The sequence below is a fragment of the Rhynchophorus ferrugineus genome, unplaced genomic scaffold (assembly GCF_030347505.1).
Source record: "Rhynchophorus ferrugineus isolate W39M unplaced genomic scaffold, kcgeb_rfMv2 rfM2, whole genome shotgun sequence".
Lineage (NCBI taxonomy): Eukaryota > Metazoa > Arthropoda > Insecta > Coleoptera > Curculionidae > Rhynchophorus > Rhynchophorus ferrugineus.
In genome coordinates this window covers 21,295,295-21,316,961 of record NW_027472581.1, presented here as the reverse complement: position 1 = coordinate 21,316,961, position 21,667 = coordinate 21,295,295, and the positions used below count along the sequence as shown (strand labels likewise).

Here is a 21,667-nt window from a genome sequence, read left to right as displayed (position 1 = left end):
GGTTTTAATCAATGTATAAGAATGGCTGCACATTTTCAATTTCTCAACAAAGCATTTGGTGGGCATTTAAATTTGAGTGTTCATAGGACCCATCCAGTTTCAACTGTAAACAACCACTGCCCAATTTAAACATTTTGTATATCAAAACAGGTACGCTAAGGTATAGTTGAAAGCATTTCAGTATTCTATGATATGATTATTTCTAGACAGTTTGCAGAGAGTATTTTGAACTCATTATCAGAATCATAGAATATTGAAGTTAGGTTCGTTGAAAAAATGTTAGTATATTGATATTTTGAGCAATATATTGTATTTCGTTATATTGATATATTTATATACTATCAATTTTATATGGAGAAAATATCAAAATATACTTTATTTACTTTACCCAAATTTACATTATTTCTTACATAGATTATTTTGAGTCCAAAATATTACTTTCAATATTAACTTTTTATTTAATTTCTTTGCTATTTATGGTTCGTTTACGGCCAATATCCTTTTCCGGTTTTAAGTGGATTAGCGAAATTAATAGGATAGATATCGAAACTTATTTACACCACCCTCCAAGCATTCCCGATTGAACTAGAGATTACTTTAATATAAACACGATAAATTTAATTTGCAACCTGACAAGTTTCAGCCACATATTAATCCTACTTGTCATATTCACCAGACTTTGGACTCTGTTCCATCCGATTATTACTTGTTCTGATTGGTCTCTGAGTTGAGTTTGGTAGAGCAACTGAAAGGCCCAAAAATAATCTTTATAGAACTCAAAAAATATATATCTAATATAATATAGAATATTACTTATAAACCCATTATTGACGTAATATAGTATATCTCACGTCATCGATTGATAGACGAAAATAATCCAATGAGTAAAAAACCTGTTCGCTCCGTTAATTTACTTATGAAAGTTTATCTTGCAGCGATATTGAGCGATGAGTAATCAAAAGGAAGAAAGGTACATATAAAATATTTGCCAAGTAATATAGGCGGGAGATACATCTTTCAGACTGTTTGGTTTGTGTTCGGGGACATGTTTGCTCTCACATTTTCACTATTCTTATTTTCGTTTTGTACGAGATAATTTCGAACGGCCTCTAGTTCAGATGTTTATTAGTTTTCACATCTGCGATAAGACTTAGATGTTATTATTAACTACTATACATTTAATTATTAGGTAAAGACGAGTTCTTACTTTTATAAAAGATGTTACTTTTTATAAAAGATTAGCGAACTATTATAAATTTAAATTCACTTGGTAATAAAACGAAATTGAGTGCAGTTGTTCAAGGTTCAAGTATATATATTTTCAAGATTATTTCAGGTTGAAAGGGTAGATGGTATTGGTGTGAATATATCTACATAACCAGGCCCTTCGCAGTGTTATAAATAAAATTAATTCTTAATTAGTTCTTTAATATTTTGAGTATATTTGTTATATCTATATCAATAAAGAGCTGGTCGCTTAGACAAAATTAATTGCTATCGATTCCTTCTATCGAAAACTTTCTATTTTAAATTGGTTCCTAATGATTTGGATTAATAATCAATCTAACTTCTATTTGTTCCTATTTAAACATTTCATCACATATGATTTTTCTATCTAATACTTACGTTACATTTTTATCATTATATATAAGAGAAACAGTGTAACTGTGCCGTCCCAGTAATAGTATCTATTTATATAAATTTTAGTTACGTCAATATCTTTTAGTGGTAGTGATACTGAATAACCAGAGCACTGAACCAAATTCTTTGGCATTAAGCCTATCAACCGGCCAGTGACTAACTCAGAGGCCACCTCCGAAAGCATCCGGTCAAACCTAGCTTGGTTACTGGCGTGATTGGATGATTTTACATGTCGGATTTAATCATTTTGCCTATAGACAATCACTCATAACTATTGTGGCAATAAGATATCATCATGTCGCCTTAACCATTGCGTCTACCAAGCCAGCTCTAGTCATAGAAGCAATTTCTAAAAATCTACTTTTATTTAGTACAATATGTTTGGAATATATCTCTAACATTGTTGCTTTTAAAATATTGATTGTTACGGATTGAAAAAAAAATAGCATTATAGCAATCTCAGTTAATGTTTGACTAAATATAGTAATACAATATGGAACATGTTTAAAGTTTATCAGAATCAGAGTGCTTGAAGTCGGCGATACTAAATGTATTAATACTGTACATACTCAAAGGTACTTCAAAATAGAATGGGGCGAATAAAGTCGTTTTAAATAGGATATTATTTTAACTGGCTTAATACATTTAATTTTACAAGTTTCTTACAATATTTTGTATCGAAGATAATATGGAATAAAAAAATATTTATTTTATACAAAAATACTGTTGCTCTTTCACTTATTCGGTACTTTGTTTTAATTGATGCCAATTCTGATGTTGAGGTGCAGTACCTCAAGTGCAGTATTTGGTTAACTACTACATCTGCTTTGTCAATATAATACTTTTAATTTGGATTGAATGTACTATTTAACATGGGTTGCGAACCTCTCTTAGTTGGTGAAAAGTTGCTAATTCCTTTTCTGGTTTTACACTTTTAATTATCATGTCATTCTGTTCTACTGACATCAAGCATCAAAGCAAAATATATTTTGCTTTGATGCTTGATGTTATATTTTGCGAAAGTAATAGTAACATAGATTTATAGCTCGTTGAAAATGTCACGTTTCGTGCCTGAAAAAATGTATTTGCGGCACGCATTACGTTTCTTCTTTTATCAAAAGGAAAACCTGGTTATTTTCGTGGTTATTATCTAGCGAAGCTCGCCTATTGACTTCAAGGCCTAACCGTTTTGGTCGTTGTGCTAGATGGAACCAGAGTGGCGAGATATATTATAAACTGTTGAAACCTGATCAAATTATTAATAATGATCACTACCGACAACAAATAATCAATTTGAACTATGAATTGATTGAAAAATGTATGGAATTGGCCCGAAAACCCTGTAAAGTGATTTCACAGCACGATAACGCGCCGTATCATAAAGCAATGCGGTCAAGAAAGTATTGAAAACACTTGGATGGGGCATATTTTCCCACCTTCTGTACACTTTTCGCATCACTAGGACACGCGCTTGCGGAGCAACACTTCGCCAATTTTAAAAGAGTTAGAAAATGGCTCGATGCCAATGGGTCCTGCTCAAAGGATAAACAGTTTTTTAGGAATGGTATCAACAAATTTCCTGAAACATGGGAAGATGTATAGAATCTAATGGTCAATACTTGTTTCCATTTTCTCGAAAATTATGTAGTTGTTCCGAAAAAAGACCGGTAATGAGTTTCCGGTACTAAGTGCTATTGTTCATTAAAAGCTATTATCCACGTGTTTACTAATCCTGTATCGCAATGGAAATGCAATACAATTAAAAGTTAGTGAATCCATTTCTTCTACTGTTGTTTCATTAGTTCGATAATTTGCATGGTTTTTCCAAAAAGCACTTTAACAATGGGCTGGTAATACACCAACTAATTCGGCATAGTTTCAGGTTAAGACCCATTAATTAACCCACCTTTCATATTGTTCCGCAAATATTATAATCCCGTCCATGAGAATATAATAACCATAGTAATCCAACGTTCATATAGGTATCGAAGGAAAGTTTCGGGCGTACCTATGCCGGATAGTTTCCACTAATTAATTTCTACGGAAACTTTCCAATAGTCGATTTGTTGTATTTAGCGCTCTCCTAGGGAAAATATAACGGACGCGTTCGGTTTCAATGAAAATTATACCCGAAATAACCAAAAGTCAATTAACGAAATAATAAATTCATAAAATCCTAACAAAATTGTTGATTCTATTGAAAGTAGTATTAACTTTTAAACAAGTAAACAACATTCCATTAGTAAGTTCTCTAAAATTTGTTTGATGTTAAATAACATGCCTTAAAATAAATACCTTTATCAGTATTATAACCATCAAGTACCAACGAGCTTAAATCGGCGTGACAATTTTTTTCTTTTTTCTATTCGAATATTGAATCGAGTAAGCGTTGTTTGTGGATTAATGTTTTTTGTTTAACTTCTTTCATTTGGAGAAATCTACAGATAAGAAAGGTATATTGCTTTCAAATGCGTATAATAATATTGTTTAAAGTAAAATAAGTTGGTGTGAGAGTTTAAGATTGATGAATTGGGTGTTGTAGACATCCACTTCTAAAATAATAAATTGCAAGGCTTATTGTACTAAAAGCAAACTCACTTTCTCAAAGAACTTTTAGGCGGCTTGGCAGTTGATGAATCAAATATTTCCAGATATTTACTGATCCTGATCAGAAATATCCTTTCGAATCGTTTCATTACTTGTCAGGCAACGAAATCAGTGACTTATTGTGACTGGATATAATAATTGGATCCTTTATTATATTTCCAACCACAAAAAGTCTTGGGTTGTTTCAGAAGGGCGGAGTATTCATGGCCATAGACTATCTGTGCATGTGGAGGGATAAGCAAGGAGCAGATTTTTTCCATAAATGTGGTAAAATTTGAAAAATAATTAAAAATATATTTATTAATATATAAATAATTAATAGTGCCAATTTTTTTTAATAAATCCCTTTTTAAAGTGAAAAAATGATCAGAATACATAATCTAGTAGATCTCTGTGACAGTGACCTTATTACCAACAAAATATACCATGCCTGTTAAATAAATTTGGCATATTTTACAAACTTGACAATGCAAATCAGCTTATCAATCACTTGAGTTTGGTGTATACCATTTTAGAGAAAATTGTTTGTTTGTTGTTTGGAAAATTGTTGAGAAAACCATTTTATATGAGAAAATTGTTTGTATTCAGCTTCAAAAAAGTAAAATTAATTTTTTTTTGTAAAGGATGTTAGATAACTTTGTTAGATGTTTAATTCGTAATCAGGTTGAATCTTGTGTAGTATTACTGGTAAATGGATTGATGGAATGGCCATAATTTATCCTATTTACACTATTTACATTAACTACCATTTTTTAAATAAACACAAATAATATTTCACTTACAAGTAAGCCTGAAAACGGAGCTTTTGTAACTCTGACGGTAAAATTTTTACAATTAAATGCAGAACAAATGTGATTAAAGAACGATATTTTAGCGGAAAATCCATAAAGTTTATTAAAATTTGATTTAATCCATGATTTAAACTCATCAATTAGGCAAAACTGTTCAGACTAAAGAATTATCGAATATGATTTAAAAAAAAATGTATGTATATAAACGTACCAAAGAAAAATCAGGTTGCTAAGGTATAAACCTAAACTATATCCTTTGTTGCGTGTTTGTGTTTTTATCCCCCTAAATCCGAATAACCGAGCAAGCAAACGAATAAGATTCCTCCAGCATCAGCAGGAGCCTATTTAAAAAGATAGTTGCCGGAAATTTTACGAGGCACAACATGAATTTAAAGACAAAATTCATGAATATAAAAAGAGGACTAAATAAAAAATGCTTACGTCTTTAGACAAAAACCTGTTTTGTGAGGAGGGGTTCTGTTTACTTTTACGGCGCATTTCATGTTGTTCATTAATGGAAATGCTATATTAAAAGTCGTTCGATGCACTTTACGATTCCGTTTCGGATTTCGTTGTTTTTGTATTTTTAGCTGTGCGGCCTATAAAATTCGGTACGAGTTTGTTATCAGTAAGATATTCGCTTGGTAAAAAATCGAAACTATTTTTATAACCTACATAAAAATGTATTTCTATTAATTTTTTAAACTTTAATTGAGAAAGATATATTAATCATAATAAATTTCATATATTTATGCAACTATTTCAAATCCGTTTGGAAACATTTTTGTACTAATTACATCTTACTTTAGATAGGCTTAATGCAATCTTAATTTACAAGTTAATTTATTAGCACTATTCTGTTGAACCTGCATTAATAAGAGGTCCATTGAAAAGTCCCCGGCCTACCATAGTAAAACACAGTTTTTTGGCAAAATTATTATTTTTTATTCAATATAATTCCCTTCTTCACTGATTATAGCGACCTTCCAACTTTTCGATACCATTTTTGTAGCACGATGTGTCCTTTGCTTCGAAATAGGCCCCACTTTGCACAGAGCTTTCTCATACCCAAATATTCGTGAAAGATATGATGTACCTTTTCAGCTGATATCTTCTGTCTAAACTTAGCATACTAATCCTCGATGGTTGATTTTTCTGGGACAGTGTCCGGAAACTCGGCATCAAGCCAAATTATTGCTTCAAAAAGCAATATTTTATCAACGCAGTAAATTCTTTTTTATTCATTTTTTTCACAATTACAAAAGTTGTTTCAGTCAAAATTCACAAACTAATGATCCGACAGCTAAAGTTAATTTATACATGCACCTTTTGAGGATTGGGGCTAACTAAAAAATATATGGATTCAATTCTAGTAGCGCCATCTATGTGTCAGGCCCGGGACTTTTTAATTGACCTACATAAACAAGGTTGGCTCGGGATTAATACATCAGTATGTATTTGCCAAACTAAAATAAAACTAAACTACTTAAGCTATTTTTATAAAGATTTACAGATAAAAACTTCTTTATTTTATAAAGAAAAGAAATCAAACACTTTTAGACCCATGAAGACATGTCAGGATACATTTAAATAACTTGATTTAAATTATCTTGATCTAAATTAGATAAAACACGTTTTAACCTTTAATTCTGCACCAAACCGTGAATACATTGGTGGAACACAAGTAAAATAAAATATTGTTAGAGCTTAAGATTGATGAATTGGATGTTGTAGAAAAGAAGCGCATCTCTTGGACAGAAATATATGAAGACGCGTCAGCCATTGAGGATAAGCGGTCGCTATGGAGGTAAAAATATTGTATTTATGAGTTTTCAACATAAAAACATCTCACATTATCAATGAAAATTAGTCTAATCACTGTACCTACATGAAATTGATCTCGCTGATTACTACTTGTTTCCAAAATACCAGAATTTGAGTCGATTTTCGAATGGAACTTTAGAAAGATTGCTGTCAGAAAGGTTGGAAAAATAGTGACAAAAAAGTTAACTGAAATGATGATTTTTCCATAAAGATTGACCCCGATTTCTAATTATTTCTTTGGCTGTTCATGATTTCACTTGTTTATGACTTCCCTGGTTTGTTATATAATAATTTCTTGCCGTAATAAGTGATAAGTGAATGCTCTACTAATTTCGACCTCAATTCGTCATAATATTTATTGCTGAAACAATATTGTCTAGTGGTATGTACTTTGATCAGCAATATATGCTGATGCAAATGCGAAGTATCAGTGTAGACAACAGTTAAAAAATCAAATTTAAAGAATTTAGATGGTTCAAGTTTAATGGTTTAAATTAGAATGACACACGTTATAATATTTAACTCTGCATTATAAACCTTTAAAATTAAGCACCAAAAAATATCGCCCATAAATATCGATATTTTATTTAGAAAACATAGATATATCGATATTTTTTCTGCATCCCTACTCTTTACTAAACCGTTAATACAAAGGTTTAAGCATAAAACTCTAAAATTAATAATAAGGCGTGCTAGCAACACATTCCGTGCCAGGGCCTCCCAATCCACAAGTACAGAACGGAAACTAAAACGGACAAGTTCGAACACGTTTCATACTATAGTTGAACTATGACCGATCGTCGTGGGGAGCGTTCGATGAAATAAGCGGTTAAGGCCTAGCCAGATATCGATCCTGTCGCTTCACCTGTCGAGCCGTACTATGTCGGGAGAACTGCTCCTATGCCACACTCTTCTAGGAACCTAATTAGAATTATACTCGGGCTACTTCTTGGGTTAAAGAACGGATGCTCTCATACACTATACAAGATCACGTGGTTGGGTTCGCTTCAATCTTCTGATTTCCTGCGCGTTGTCCAATAAATGTATTGCGTCCACCTTGCATTAGAAATTTAGAAATATTATTCCATGTCTTAAAGCGAAATATTGGATCACTTCGTGTATTCATTTGATTTCGAGGTCATCGTGCTGCTCTTTCGTTGGTTACGTGGCGACAAATATTGGTAATTTGACTTGGATTTCAAGTTGGTTTGATGTTCGAATGCAACCCCATATATGCATCCCATAGATCCAATGGCCAAATTTTTATAATAGACTGATAAACCAATCTCTTTTATTTTAAGTCAACTAGGGAATAACTTCCGGCTAACCAGTACAGTTGCTTTGAATCTAATCTGCCCTGCCTTTGGTCTAACATGATGTTTCCAAGTTAAGGTACCATCGATATGTATGCCGAGTTATTTAGTTGATTCTGTTAGAAGAGCGCAACCGTTAAGTGATATAATTATATTTTTGTCATTTCGTCGCAACGCAAAATTAACGTGATCATATTTGGATTTTTGCCCACATGGTAATAATGTTTCAAAACAAAGATGTTGGCTAAGAATCTATTAATTGCGTGACCCTCCAGCACTCATAAATCGTGTGTTAGTAAAGTAATGCTGTATAGATATAAACAAGCTGTAACCCATGACGTTTTGAACTAGGGGATTCTCGTAGTAGATCCTAGTAGTACTTCTAGATCGCTAGTTATAACATGTTACAGTTATTTCCTACTAGGCAAAAGTACAGTGATGTTTTCGGTAAATTGATTTGGCACTCATTTTGGCATCTTCAGGGTTTTTCCCATAAGACAAGCGTCTGGAAACAGTTGAATCATCAACGGCTAAGTTACATAACATAATATACTTAAGAGTATAAGCTTGGTTTACATTGAATCGTTTGGCAATAGGAACATTATTGGTGATCCGGGTTAGTAAATTGTTTCAAAATAATAACTTTTAGTTTATTGAAAGCAAAACCGACTATTGAATTATATCTATTGGTCTCGGCAACATATTTATTCATATCGAATAACAAAATTATGTTGCAAAGGCAGTTTTAAGAGTTCTATGATTAATGTTTGTATATTGTGAATAACTCAATAGTGCTAAATTAAAACCTGCTACTTTATATATAGAAATGTCAAAATAATCAGATTTAATAATTAGATTCGTTTGTTTTTGGTTGTTTACCTTAATATTTCTCATATTGACCAACATATATCGCTGTGACGAACGAAGAACAAAATTAATTAACCCTTAAGGTTCAACCACATGTTTGATCTATAGTAGTCACGTGCCAACTCAGAATCACTTAGGAGTAACTATGTTAGATGCTATCCTAGAAAATATTCGGTCTTACAAAGCCAAATGTCTGGCTTTTTTAGCATGGGTGTTATTTGTCGGTTTTTATAATAATGACTTTTGTTTTTGTACTCTTGCACAAAAATAAATTTACAGGAGAGATTTTTTTCAACACCCATTATCTATATCATCGCTGCTGACTCACATTGATTTGTATGGAATTGTTGAAAAACATGGTTTATTGAAACCTAAGATGAATAAATAACATAAAATACAATAAAATATAAAAAAATACAATAACTCGCAATGGTACCGAAACAAATGCAATAGTACCTTATGGAACTTATTCAATAACATATCTACAGCCACTATTGAAGTACGTATTTAGTAATAAATTAGAACAAAATAATCATAGTGCACACTGAAACTGTATTTGGCTCATTCACAATAATGTTCCAATCATAAAATCATGAAGATATATTGTTTAATAATTAATATCTTGATATATTTTCTGTTTTCTCTTGTGTCCCATTTTTAAATAAGTAATTTTTAATGTTCAGCGTATATAGCTAATCGATTTTGGTTTCTATTTTATCTGTAAAATGACTGCATGCCTGTGTTCTGCATGTTATAAATAATCTTTTTATAAGATTCTAACATACATACATATTCTGTAATATATGAGTATATTACTGCCAGAGGTTATTTCTCCTCAGCAATAAAAGGAGCTATCAAAATAGGTAACGGTAGATAAAGAAACTGAACATTTTCTGCTCGGATTTGAACAACCAAAGAATATGGTTCTTCCTTGTTTATTTCTTAACCTATTCTGCTTGGCTACTGCAATTTTTGTTTTCTTAAAACATCAATATACCTAAATCACTTAACAGTCGTTGGTGTAAGTACCCTTAATTATTATGAATATATTTCAAATTCAAGTCATGGCACCCTCCTGACCTCTATTAACATAGCTGCTGCTTATCTCTGATATCAGATCGGCAATTTTTAACTAATTTTGATTTTTCCTTTGTTTTATCAAGTCATATTGACCAGACTTTTTATAATACGAATTTCTGGGAACAACTACACTTAATACGACTTTTTTTCTCGCCGTTCTGATCGTATAATTCGTAAACGCCCTGTAGGCGAAGACTACATTTTTAATTAAGTTCACTAACAATTTTTTTGCAGTCATCGAATTTTCAAAGTAAACGAGCCCCCCCGATGTTGGAAGAAAAATACGGGCTTCGCATTAGGGAATCTGAAATTTTATGAACCTTTCAAATATTTGCTTAAATTTTAATCTCACCAAAATTACATTTTTCAAATTAAATGGAACTTTCGGTTTCTTTATTGATCATCCTTCTATTTTCAGTCAATCATTGAATGGTCTTCTGCAAATTTACTTGTACAAGATTTCAGTTGTCGGCCTGTCGGTATTAAGCATATTTTAAACAACGAAATTTAATTTAATAATAAAGTTCATGTAAGTAGCAGAGGCTGTATCACTCCCTAGTTTATCTGATGCTTTAAGGTAAACTGGTACACATTAATTTTTCTATCATTATAGGTTGAGTCTAAGAGAGTTGTAAGACTTTATGAATCAGTTACGAAAGACCACACCACCAAGACACTTGTAATCTTACCATAACCTGGTTTTGGTACAAGATATTTAAAATCTAATTTAAATAAAAATGTTAATGTTTTGTATTTTTAAAACCTTTACCTGGTATACTTCGACTTCGATGCAAATGAGACTTTCTGTGGTTTAATATTCAATACGCTTATTAGGTATTTTGAGCAAAAATAGGTAGAACTAGAAAAATTTACTAAAATTAAAGTTACAATAAAAAAGCGATTCGGTCTGCGTGTTTCACAAATTTTAGATTGTTATTTTTGTCAAACGGCAGAAATTTTATGAAATCACTAAAATACAAATCTTGTTTATTATATGTTGAATAGTAATTTCTAATATTAAGGAAATGACAAACATTGTATTATGGTAGTTTTAGTAGTCTCGATATGTCCAAAACAGTTGAAGCAAGCTTGTATAAGGATACGGAATAACTGAATGTTAGACCAAAACCTAAGGGGTATTTTAACCCAGAAATTTAAAAAAATATATTTTCATATTTTCAAAGCTTTACATTTTAGGAATATGTCCTTAAGACTTTTCTAAATTGAAATTATTTTCGAAGATGTAGCTTTATTAGTGATGCGGCATCTCCCTTAAACCAAATTGATTAACATAAACAAACTATTGTTATGTTACTCTTTTTTAAATAAAAGTTTTGGCTACTTGTATTAATATAAATTTTAGGACAGACGTTTCTTTAGATTTCTTTAAATTCTTATCTTTTTTATATTACTAGCACCATTAGTAATCCGAAAAAATCATATAGATTATTTTTTCAAAGTAGTATCGTAGATTCATAATTCTTTTACTTAATACCGAACCGGTTTTGCGGTGAAATTAATATTTTGTAACTAGCTGTCAATGGATGCTGGGATCCAGTAAAGTGTTGGCAATGAAGTTATTTGAAGTTTTATGGTTAGTAGATGACAAGTTTCGAATTCTTGAGACTGATATTCTTTTAACAATCTAGAAATTACTTTTATTGGTATAATGGAAGGAGATATATCCATTTTAGTTTTTACTGTTTAATTTTTAAAGGTACAATTAAGAAAAGCCCTTTAATGGTAGACATATGCTTAGAACAACTGCGTTAGGAATCATTTGATAAAGCCATTTTATATTTAATTGTATTGGCCTTTGTACTGTCTTCGGCGGTACATATATTAAATTGGAATGATACAGAGAATATTAGCATGACTCCTGCGCAAGGATGACATGCAAAATCGTGAAACGTTCCACATTTTTAGGTTATAATTTAGGGGTGTAGGAATAACATACCTCCGGGTCCCCTCCCATAAAGGAACATCTGGAAATGAAAGAGCCGACCATTTGGCAAGTAGGGAAGAGGAGTCGATCAAGTTAAACGAACAGTTCAGCCAAAAAGATGCCAAAGTCTATATGAAGGGCCAAATAGGCAATTGACCCAATTAGAATGGGACTATGGGAAATCAAGAGAATATTTTATCCATCTATAGACCATAATAACATCAGTAGACACAAGTCAAGCGTCCTCGCACGACTGTGAATGGGGCACTGTAGACTGACACATGAATATTTGTTGAAGGGACAGATCCCGCCCTTATGTGATTTGTGCCAGGTTCAACTTAGCGTCGGACACATCCTACTAGACTTCCAAAAATATGATGATTTGTGGAGACAACTTGAGATGCCGACAACATTGGAACAACTGGTCCAACCTGAGCGACTGATTGACTATCTAAAGACCATAGACCTACTTCAACACTTGTAACATACATTTATTATTGTGTAATTGAAAAATTTGTTGTATATATTTTACTGTTTATAATCTACTGTGTAGTATTGTAAGCTGTTAATGTTCATATAATATATTGTAATTCACCCTAAATAGTCCAAGAGGCTGACGGGTTTAAATAAATAAATAAATAAATAAAAAGTATATTTGGTCTTTTCAATGACTAATTATTTTCATGTGGCTTGTACATTGATGCCAAGTTTTGCAAAACATAACCAAATATTAAATGGAATCTTTCAACCATCTTTGCTACATCTCATTCTTTTTTGTTTCATTAAACAAAACAAAACACGATTGATTGTTATACCCACTTATTGGCTGCAAAAAAAGCTTAATTAATTAGACAAGATTTGTTTTATAGTAATAGATAAATTCGTGTTGTTCTTTTGATCTGATTCAAAAAAGTTTTGCAAGTTAAAAAGGCCGGCTATCAGAACCAACAGCATTATGCAAATACTAAAACACTAAAGGTATTTGTCGATGTGCATTGATTAAAATTGTACGAAGCGGTCTTATAAATAATACGTTATCATCGTCTGAGGACACAAAAATCACGATCCATACCGATGGCACAAGTCTGTTGAGTAAATTCGAAAATGTCAGGCAAAAAAATATTTTAAATTTATTAATGTTCTAAATAAAAAAAAATCTTATTAACTCTGATTCAAAAAAGTTTTGGAAATAATAATTGAAAATTTTTTTGACGTAAACTATATAAATTAATTTTATAATAACTAAACTAGTATATATTTTATTTTAAACATGCTATATTAATTAATTATCAGTAATACTTACTTTTTATAAACATCTATCGAACCGTATTTATTACTGTATTTTTGTCGAGGTTTTATCACGTCTAGCTTTTACGTTGTAATTACATTTAATGGAAAATGTAAAAATAAACATAATATTTACTAATACAATTAAACAAATGGATAATACGTTTACGTTCTAGACAAATCCATTATCGACGGCACAACGTTTTTAAAAGCTCAGACATTAAAAAGCCCTTCATTACAACAAAATAGTCGCAGTTTTAGTTGGAAACTTTTGGAGCTTTCACGAGATTTGCCCGTTAAAAAAAGGCCGCTACAAAAGATGTTTCCCTTTACTCCCGGGAGGTAATGTATTAGTTAATGAGATTTCGTGCCTAATGATATTGTAATGGCAATGATTAATATGTTAATATGTGTCTGTTTATGTTAAGTCGGTTATTCGAGAGTTAATTATCTTAAGTTCAAGTGCGGTAATAGACGTTAGACTTATTGATTCTAACTGTAGAAATTACTGTCTTATGTTTGCTTTCCAGGGCTGTTGATGTCTGTGACCTAGAAACAATTTTTCTATTTAATAGTTATGTATTATTATAATATCCTTCGTGTGAATTTATAAACTTCAAGAGTCCTATATTATGGGCATCATGCATTTACATCATATCATTAGTGCCCAATTCATCTGGTTTAGCTCTGCTGGAGTTTCGTAGGCTTTTTTATATTACGAGAATCATCCTCAAATCGCTTGGGAGTCTTACCATTTCTATATCACTATATTTTTTTCACGCCCATTTATGTGTGGCTTTTTTAATATATATAGTTTATTATTAGTTCTTTATAATCAAGTTTCATATTCTTATAAACAATATTTAACAAATTTACTAAATTTCGACTAGAATATTGTATATAACTATATATATATATATATATATATATATATATATATATATATATATATATATATATATATATATATATATACTTTTTGAATCATAAAACGGGTATCAGAAGCATACAAATTATGTTTGCATTTCCTCAAATATTATTCAGAATTACTAAAAGGACATTTCATGATATATTATTTAGCACACAAGCAATCAATCACCATTCAAAAGATTTCAGTAATAGATAGCTTGAAACATATTAGATTTACAGCATTGTGTCGAAGGGAACAAAGTTGATCTATTTGCAAAGATATGTTGGAGGAAACAATGCTCAATAGACCATTACAGCTAACATTTTCCAAAGATTGCATCTGATTTACTACACTGGATAATGTCGTATTCATTTGCTAATTTGGCTCTTGTTTAGCGCATTACGACGTTATTAAAGAAGCACATTGGACCTTAATTAACCAAATACTAACTCAGAATATATAAAATAAATAAAAATAATTAATATTATTTAGTTCGTAGAACAGACCAATTTATAATTATGTTCTTCAATTCAATTTCCTCAAAATGAATATAATCATATCAATAAGAGTTCGTTGATCTGGAAATATTTATGAATTCCATCACTTATTCTGGAAGTGACGTAATGAAACATTCGTTACTAATTTTATACTGACGTTTTATACTGATAGTTCTCAACGTTCCGACGTTGTTGTACTAGCGGTAACCTTGAAAGTGATGAGCCGAATTTATACTTGTAAATGTAATGTAAATATATGGTCTAAATATGTATCTAAATATATGGTGTTATATTTTGTTTGTAATATAATTGCATAAAAATAATGTACACTAACCTAGCAGCCTTTGGGAACTCTAATGTTAACATTTCGTTATAATTTATTAATGTAAAAATAATAAAAAATTTATTGATAAATTGTAAGCTACTTCCAATTGTATTCATATTACAATGGCAGCCATTAGGTAATGCTGCTTTTGATCGATTTTGATTCCAAATTTTTAATGCTAAAACTTCATTCATTAAACTGTCAACGAATAATAGTTTCAAGTGAATTGACTGAGTGATTCAGTTATTCATTCTTGATTAACGATAACTTGTATAAGAGTTATTTTATTTAAAAAAGCGACTGTAGTTAAATATTTGATAAAGATTCGGATTTTTAAGTTTATGATATTATCGATATGTTATTATTTTATTATAGTATGCTATTAAGAAATAGCAATTAAGCAATTATAATTATGAAATACGTTTGAATATAGATTGAAAATAGAAATATATTGAGGTATATAAAACTAATTGAACATCATTCAAAATGAAGCTATTCTTTGCGACATATTGGAATGCAGCAATTATCTCTTTCTTTCTCTTTTTCAAAATTAGTACGAGAAGGAATGTCCTACTAGAACTAAATCCATATCTTTTTTAGTTAGCCCTAACTCTCAAAAGATGTAGGAAGGAATGAAATAGAAGACACTCTGAAGATATCAATTGAACGTGTACATCATATCATTCACGAATATTTGGGCATGAGAAAGCTCTGCGTAAAGTGGGTGCCGCGCGAGCTCACCTTTGACCAAAAACAACGACGAGTTGATGATTCGAAGCAGTGTTTGAAGATGATCAAGCATAATAGGCCCGAGTTTTTGCGTCGATATGTGACAATGTCCAATAGACAACCAGCCGAGTGAACTGCATACGATGAACCCGCTCCAAAGCGTGGGAAAACGTAACAGTTGCCGGGCAAGGTTATGGCGTCTGTATTTTGGGATGCGGGTGGAATGATTTTCATTAACTACCTTGGAAAATGAAAGACCATCAACACCTACTATTACATAGCGTTATTAGGCCATTTGAAGGACGAAATCGCCAAAAGTGGTCACATTTGAAGAAAAAGGAAGTGCTGCTTCACCAAGACAATGCACCGTGTCATAAGTCAGTGAAAACGATGGCAAAAATCCATGAATTGGGCTTCGAATTGCTTCCTCATCCACCGCTTCCTCCAGATGTGGCCCCCAGCGACTATTTCCTGTTCTTAGATCACAAAAGAATGCTCGCTGGGAAGAAATTTTCGTCGAATGAAGATATGATCGCCGAAACTGTGACCTATTTTGAAGCAATGGACAAATCATGCTACAAAAATGGTATAGAAAAGTTGGGGTGTCGCTATAATCTTTGTCTTAATCTTAATAATAATTATGTTGAATAAAAAAAAACTAATTTTGCCAAAAAAATGTGTTTTACTATGGTAGACCGGGAACTTTTCAGTTGACCTGTTATATACCGTTACGGTCCTGACTATCGCTGCTAAGTGCAAGAGACATCTCTATTAAGACTCCGTGAGTGTTAAACGAGTCGTATGATAGGATCGTAGTAGCTCAGTTTCTTAGCTGTAGATTGTTAGAGTTCGGAGTCAGAGTCAGAGTGTTAAAGTTAAGAAATCATTCCATAGAGGACACCATGGGAATTAGGGTACAAACAGTTTATTTAAGCTGTTCACGTACATGTGTATGTAGACTGTACGTACACGTACGGCCGTTTTTAGGAGGGTTGTGTTATATATCCTTATGGATATGACTATCGTGGCCATCTGTTTTAAGAGTAATCGAATGGTGACTGAGAGAGGTGAGTTGGGTCTATTTAAAAGTATATTAATAGCTTTGTGTTGTCACCTTTTCCTAGTCTATAATAGGGACGGTCGAAAAAGCGGGGATCCAATAAGCAAAATCATTAACGCATATACGTTCAATATGCATATACATAATAAAACCAAGATATAAGAAAAAGCCTGTACAACTTATAAATTTTCTACTCGTTTAATCGAAACGGTGGACGTATAGAGGAGAAGTGCGAGGAGAAAAGGAGGGGGGAGAAGAGCGAGGAGGATGGGCGAATCTCTTTGATCAAAGCGATGTGTACTCGTCGCGAACACAGCTGATGGGATTGGGTTGATAATTCGGTGTTGGGCCAAACGTAAACCACTACCTCGCCATGTTTACAATATTCTAGATCAGTGATTCGAGGCTAAATTTACATCAAATACAGTTACGCTACTCGCGCTGCAGATCTTTTCGAGCATGGCGGCACCACCCGTCCGGGATTAATTACACAGAAAAATTCAATTTGTTTTTTGTTCGGCCTAGATAGGGCCGAAGCCGAAAGGTCGTCGGACTCGGTACGAGAATGAAGCCGGCTCCCGACTTTTATTTAAATAATTACTTTAAAATTTAAGGCGCGATTTGTATGCTAAGTAGTTTCGTTTTTTTTCTTGCCTCTCTCCTACGACCTGGGAGCAAGGGGCCGTGTTGGTAGGGGGTATAAATTCAAACTGGATACATGTATTGGAACGATTTTTTTAAAAAAATAGTTGGAGGCATAAATTCGTTGTACCCTTCTCGGTTTTTATTAAAAATCGCGTTATTTATGTGTATGCTAATACCGTGATGGTTCTTGTTCCTTTATATATTCTATCAATATCATTTGGTTTTAGCAGCTATATTAAGGGCGTCAATTTTAAATAATGGTTGAAATTAGCAAATTTAATTAGAACTATTCGAGAACAATTTTGCGGATTTTTAATTAACCAATCAAGTTAAAACTATGTTCTTCAATTACTATGAAATAAATAAAAACTAATAGTGATATTTGAGATAAATAATGTTTTTACTTTATTTTAAACTAATGTATTTTCAATTCTTAATATTCAAACACGTAATAATCAATTTTACAGTTAAATATAACACACAATAAAAGAAACACACCTATAGTTTATTCTAGATTTGAGACCCCATTCAGAACAGAAATCTTCAGGTATTTTATTTAAACTTGTCATATTTTCTCATTATCTGAAAAAATATATTTGTAGGATTACAAAGCAGCTATTATAATCAACAACATTATGTACATATTAAATCAATTAATTCAATTGTCAATAAGTAATAATTATAATAAAGCGAGATGATAAATTATATGTTATCACTGCCTGAGGACAGAGCAACCACGCACCATATCGACGGCGCAAGTTGGCAGCGAATATTCTTGATATATCTTGATCTAATCATATTTTTCAATGGCTTCAACAAATTATAATTTTATAATTACAAAACGGCTATTAGTATCAATAATATTAAGCACACATCAATACATAAAATGCATTTGTTGGTGTGTATTGATTAAAATTGGACAAAGCGGTCTGATAAAAATACGTTATCATCGCTTGAGGACAGAACAATCTCGATCCATAGCGGTCAGGCAAGTTTGTAGAGAATATTCGTAATAGCCAACCAAAAACAGCGTTTGACAAAGTAAGGTTTTGTCGTTATTTTAATTCTATTGATCTTCCGAGAAAAAACCTTTTTTTACCACATTACAAGTATCATTTATAATACATTTGTATGGTAGGTTTGGTATTAATCTGGTCCGTTTAAGTATAACTTTATGAGCAATATAAGTCTACATAAATACTTAATAATTATTTTAAACTTACCACCTTTGAATTTTGTAGAGTTTATGAAACTCTGAAACTTACCTGAAACAAAAAGGTTTGTTTATATATGACTTAGTAATATTGACATTTTAGATAATACATATAAATATAATAAAACATATAAAAATTACTATAATGATGTTAAACTTATTAAACTTAAATACTTATTAAAATATATATAAATCAACAAATAATTTAAATTCTTTATCGATAGTAAAATCATTAGCCAGACATACTTTTGTCACATTTAGCATTTAACATAAAATAAATAAATCAAAAATCAATAAAAATGTTTAGTTTTGCAGAGGACTTTCATTTTAGTACCATCCTAAAAATATGTTGATCAAATTGTACTCGATAATGTTTTCATTTCAATTAAAGTCAAGATTTTAACATTGGAAAATGTAAAACATAACAAACAATAAAATTGAGAAAGTACTATGTTAGTTTAATTTGATACTTGAAATCCTAACCAAGGAATTTAGATCGCAAATTAAACTTTAGTTCTAGAATTGTAGAAAGTTAAAGACATATTGTTGTGCACAGATAATAAGAAACAAAATGAGATAGCTCTATGGTTTCAGCTGACGCTAATCTGTTTCTAAACAATCAAACTGTCAAACTGTTAGTTTACTACAAAAATGGTTTATTATTATTTTTAATTTTCAATTTTACAGCAAAGATAGAAGCTCAACATTGAGTAGCGATAAGGCAGTGAAATAGAGCTACTAATTATAAAACATAATCCAGACAGTCCTGATATAATATCCTTGATTTTTTTGTGAGCTGTCTTCAAGCATCATCGCCGACTATCATTAAAAATATTTATACACCATATACTAAGTAGTTTAATGTATTACAGTTAAAAAGTGACTTCTTGATTCTTGATAAAGATACCGTTAAATATGGAAAGTATAGGAAATTATTGTGCATGAGGGTAGTTTAACTCAAGGGGTGTTACTCTGTGTAACATTTTATTCTAAATATCGTTCATCGTTATTAAATATCAGAATATTATATAGTGGTGAATTGTTTTTGATAAAGTACAAACTAGTTTTTCATCCACCATGGTTTCGCAATTTATTACTTAGTATTTATTTATATTTAATGGTTTGATTGAATTAATATTATTTAATAATATTACAGAAATGGCTTTCTATATTAAGAAGTAGGGGCACTAGTATATTTTAATTACCAGTGGAGCTTCAACAATAATGGACAATAAGTATTTCTTAAGATTACACAAAATTTAAAATAGTCTACGATACGACGATTTATTAAGTAAGTGACCCCCATGTAAAGTTTATAAAGTATGGTATATATATATATATATATATATATATATATATATATATATATATATATATATATATATATATATATATGTATATAAATATATATATATATATATATATATATATATATATATATATATATATATATATATATATAGCATACATCTAAAAATGTTTTCTTGTTAATGTTTGGTAGGTAATGTTTAATACATAATACATTCATATGAATATAGTTGGAAAGAAATATATGATTTGTGATTTTCATTTATTATAGATAAGAGAAATATATCTATGTAGTACCTAACTGAATAATTGCACAAATATAATGAAACCTATGGAATCAAAGTGGAAGTCACGTTTTAAAACACGAGACAATTCATCCAGAAAATGATTTCGTTATCAAACGCCCCCCTCCAATTTACTTTACGAATTATTTTTGCGAGCAGACTTGTTAGAGACCTAAAAAATAATTAGCCTGAAACATTTAATTTAGGACCGTGTATGTGTGTGTGTGAGTGGGTATTTTTTAAAAACTCGCAGCGCGCTCTCTCACACGTGATCCTCGCCCGAAGCCGACGATGGGTACAGCAGATTTTCATATGGGAACAGGAGCACGTTGTTTCGTAAAGTAATTTCTGATGTGTATTAAAAATAAAGTGGAATTATGCCGTTCGGTTTCATTTTTGTTACATGACCGAGTAAAGTCGCGCCGGTATATACGCGCATCCACATTTCCCTTGTCGGCGATTCACAGACCGACCAACGAAAATATTGTTTTTACTATAGAAAATACAAAAGCGAAGCAGCACGATGCGTTCTTTTAGTTTCAATTAATTAACTCAGATGTATTTTTAAATACATCGCATAGAAATAAAAATTGCCGTCCGAATGAACCGAATTCACGTTTGGTTTGGCTGAAATGTGAAACAATGCTTTGTATATTTTAATTATTCTGTCGTATATAAATATGAGTTGTACTAGAATAATATAATACATAAAAAATTGTTACGAGTACTATTAAAAGAAGATAAATGTAGTCTTTTATTTATCAAAGATAATTAGGCTTGTAATATACTGTGTAGTTTTTGATATATAATTAGGTGAATAAGCTTTTTATTCCTAAGTTATAGAATGTGGAGAATAAAATGTCTTTTGGAGATTTTCCAATACCAAATATTTCCAAAAGCTTAGATATTTCCTAAGCTTTACACTTTTTACTTTAAAATAAATCCTACAATATAGTGGAGGTATGAAATTCATATGATGAAAATATTCGTATGATATATGAATTACTGGTTGAATTACTGAAAATCTATACCCGGCCATCCTCAATGATAAAATTCTTACAAAAACAATTATGAAAAACAAAAATAAAAAAAATATTGCTCCAAACACTGCAATATCCTAGATGATAATGCATCCTTAAACAGATCCAAAAAGGTTCAGTTTTGATATGCGGAGTATCATCAAATTTCCAATCATGGGTAGTTTTAGAGCATAAAATGAGGAACAGATTTCCATCCTCATTACCATCATACGCAATAGCATATATATGCATCATAACACTGACACTTGTGTGTCGGAAACACTAGCGAAGAAGGGATACGAAAATTACAATAAGTAAGTGA

General features: G+C 31.2%; 1 non-coding gene across 1 annotated transcript; it reads left to right on the top strand.

Annotated features, from left to right (window-relative positions):
* Nucleotides 1-11,942: 11,942 nt before the first annotated feature.
* LOC143192094 (U6 spliceosomal RNA) lies at nucleotides 11,943-12,047 on the top strand. The gene has a single exon (XR_013004718.1). It is a non-coding gene; the product is annotated as a U6 spliceosomal RNA (small nuclear RNA).
* Nucleotides 12,048-21,667: the final 9,620 nt, after the last annotated feature.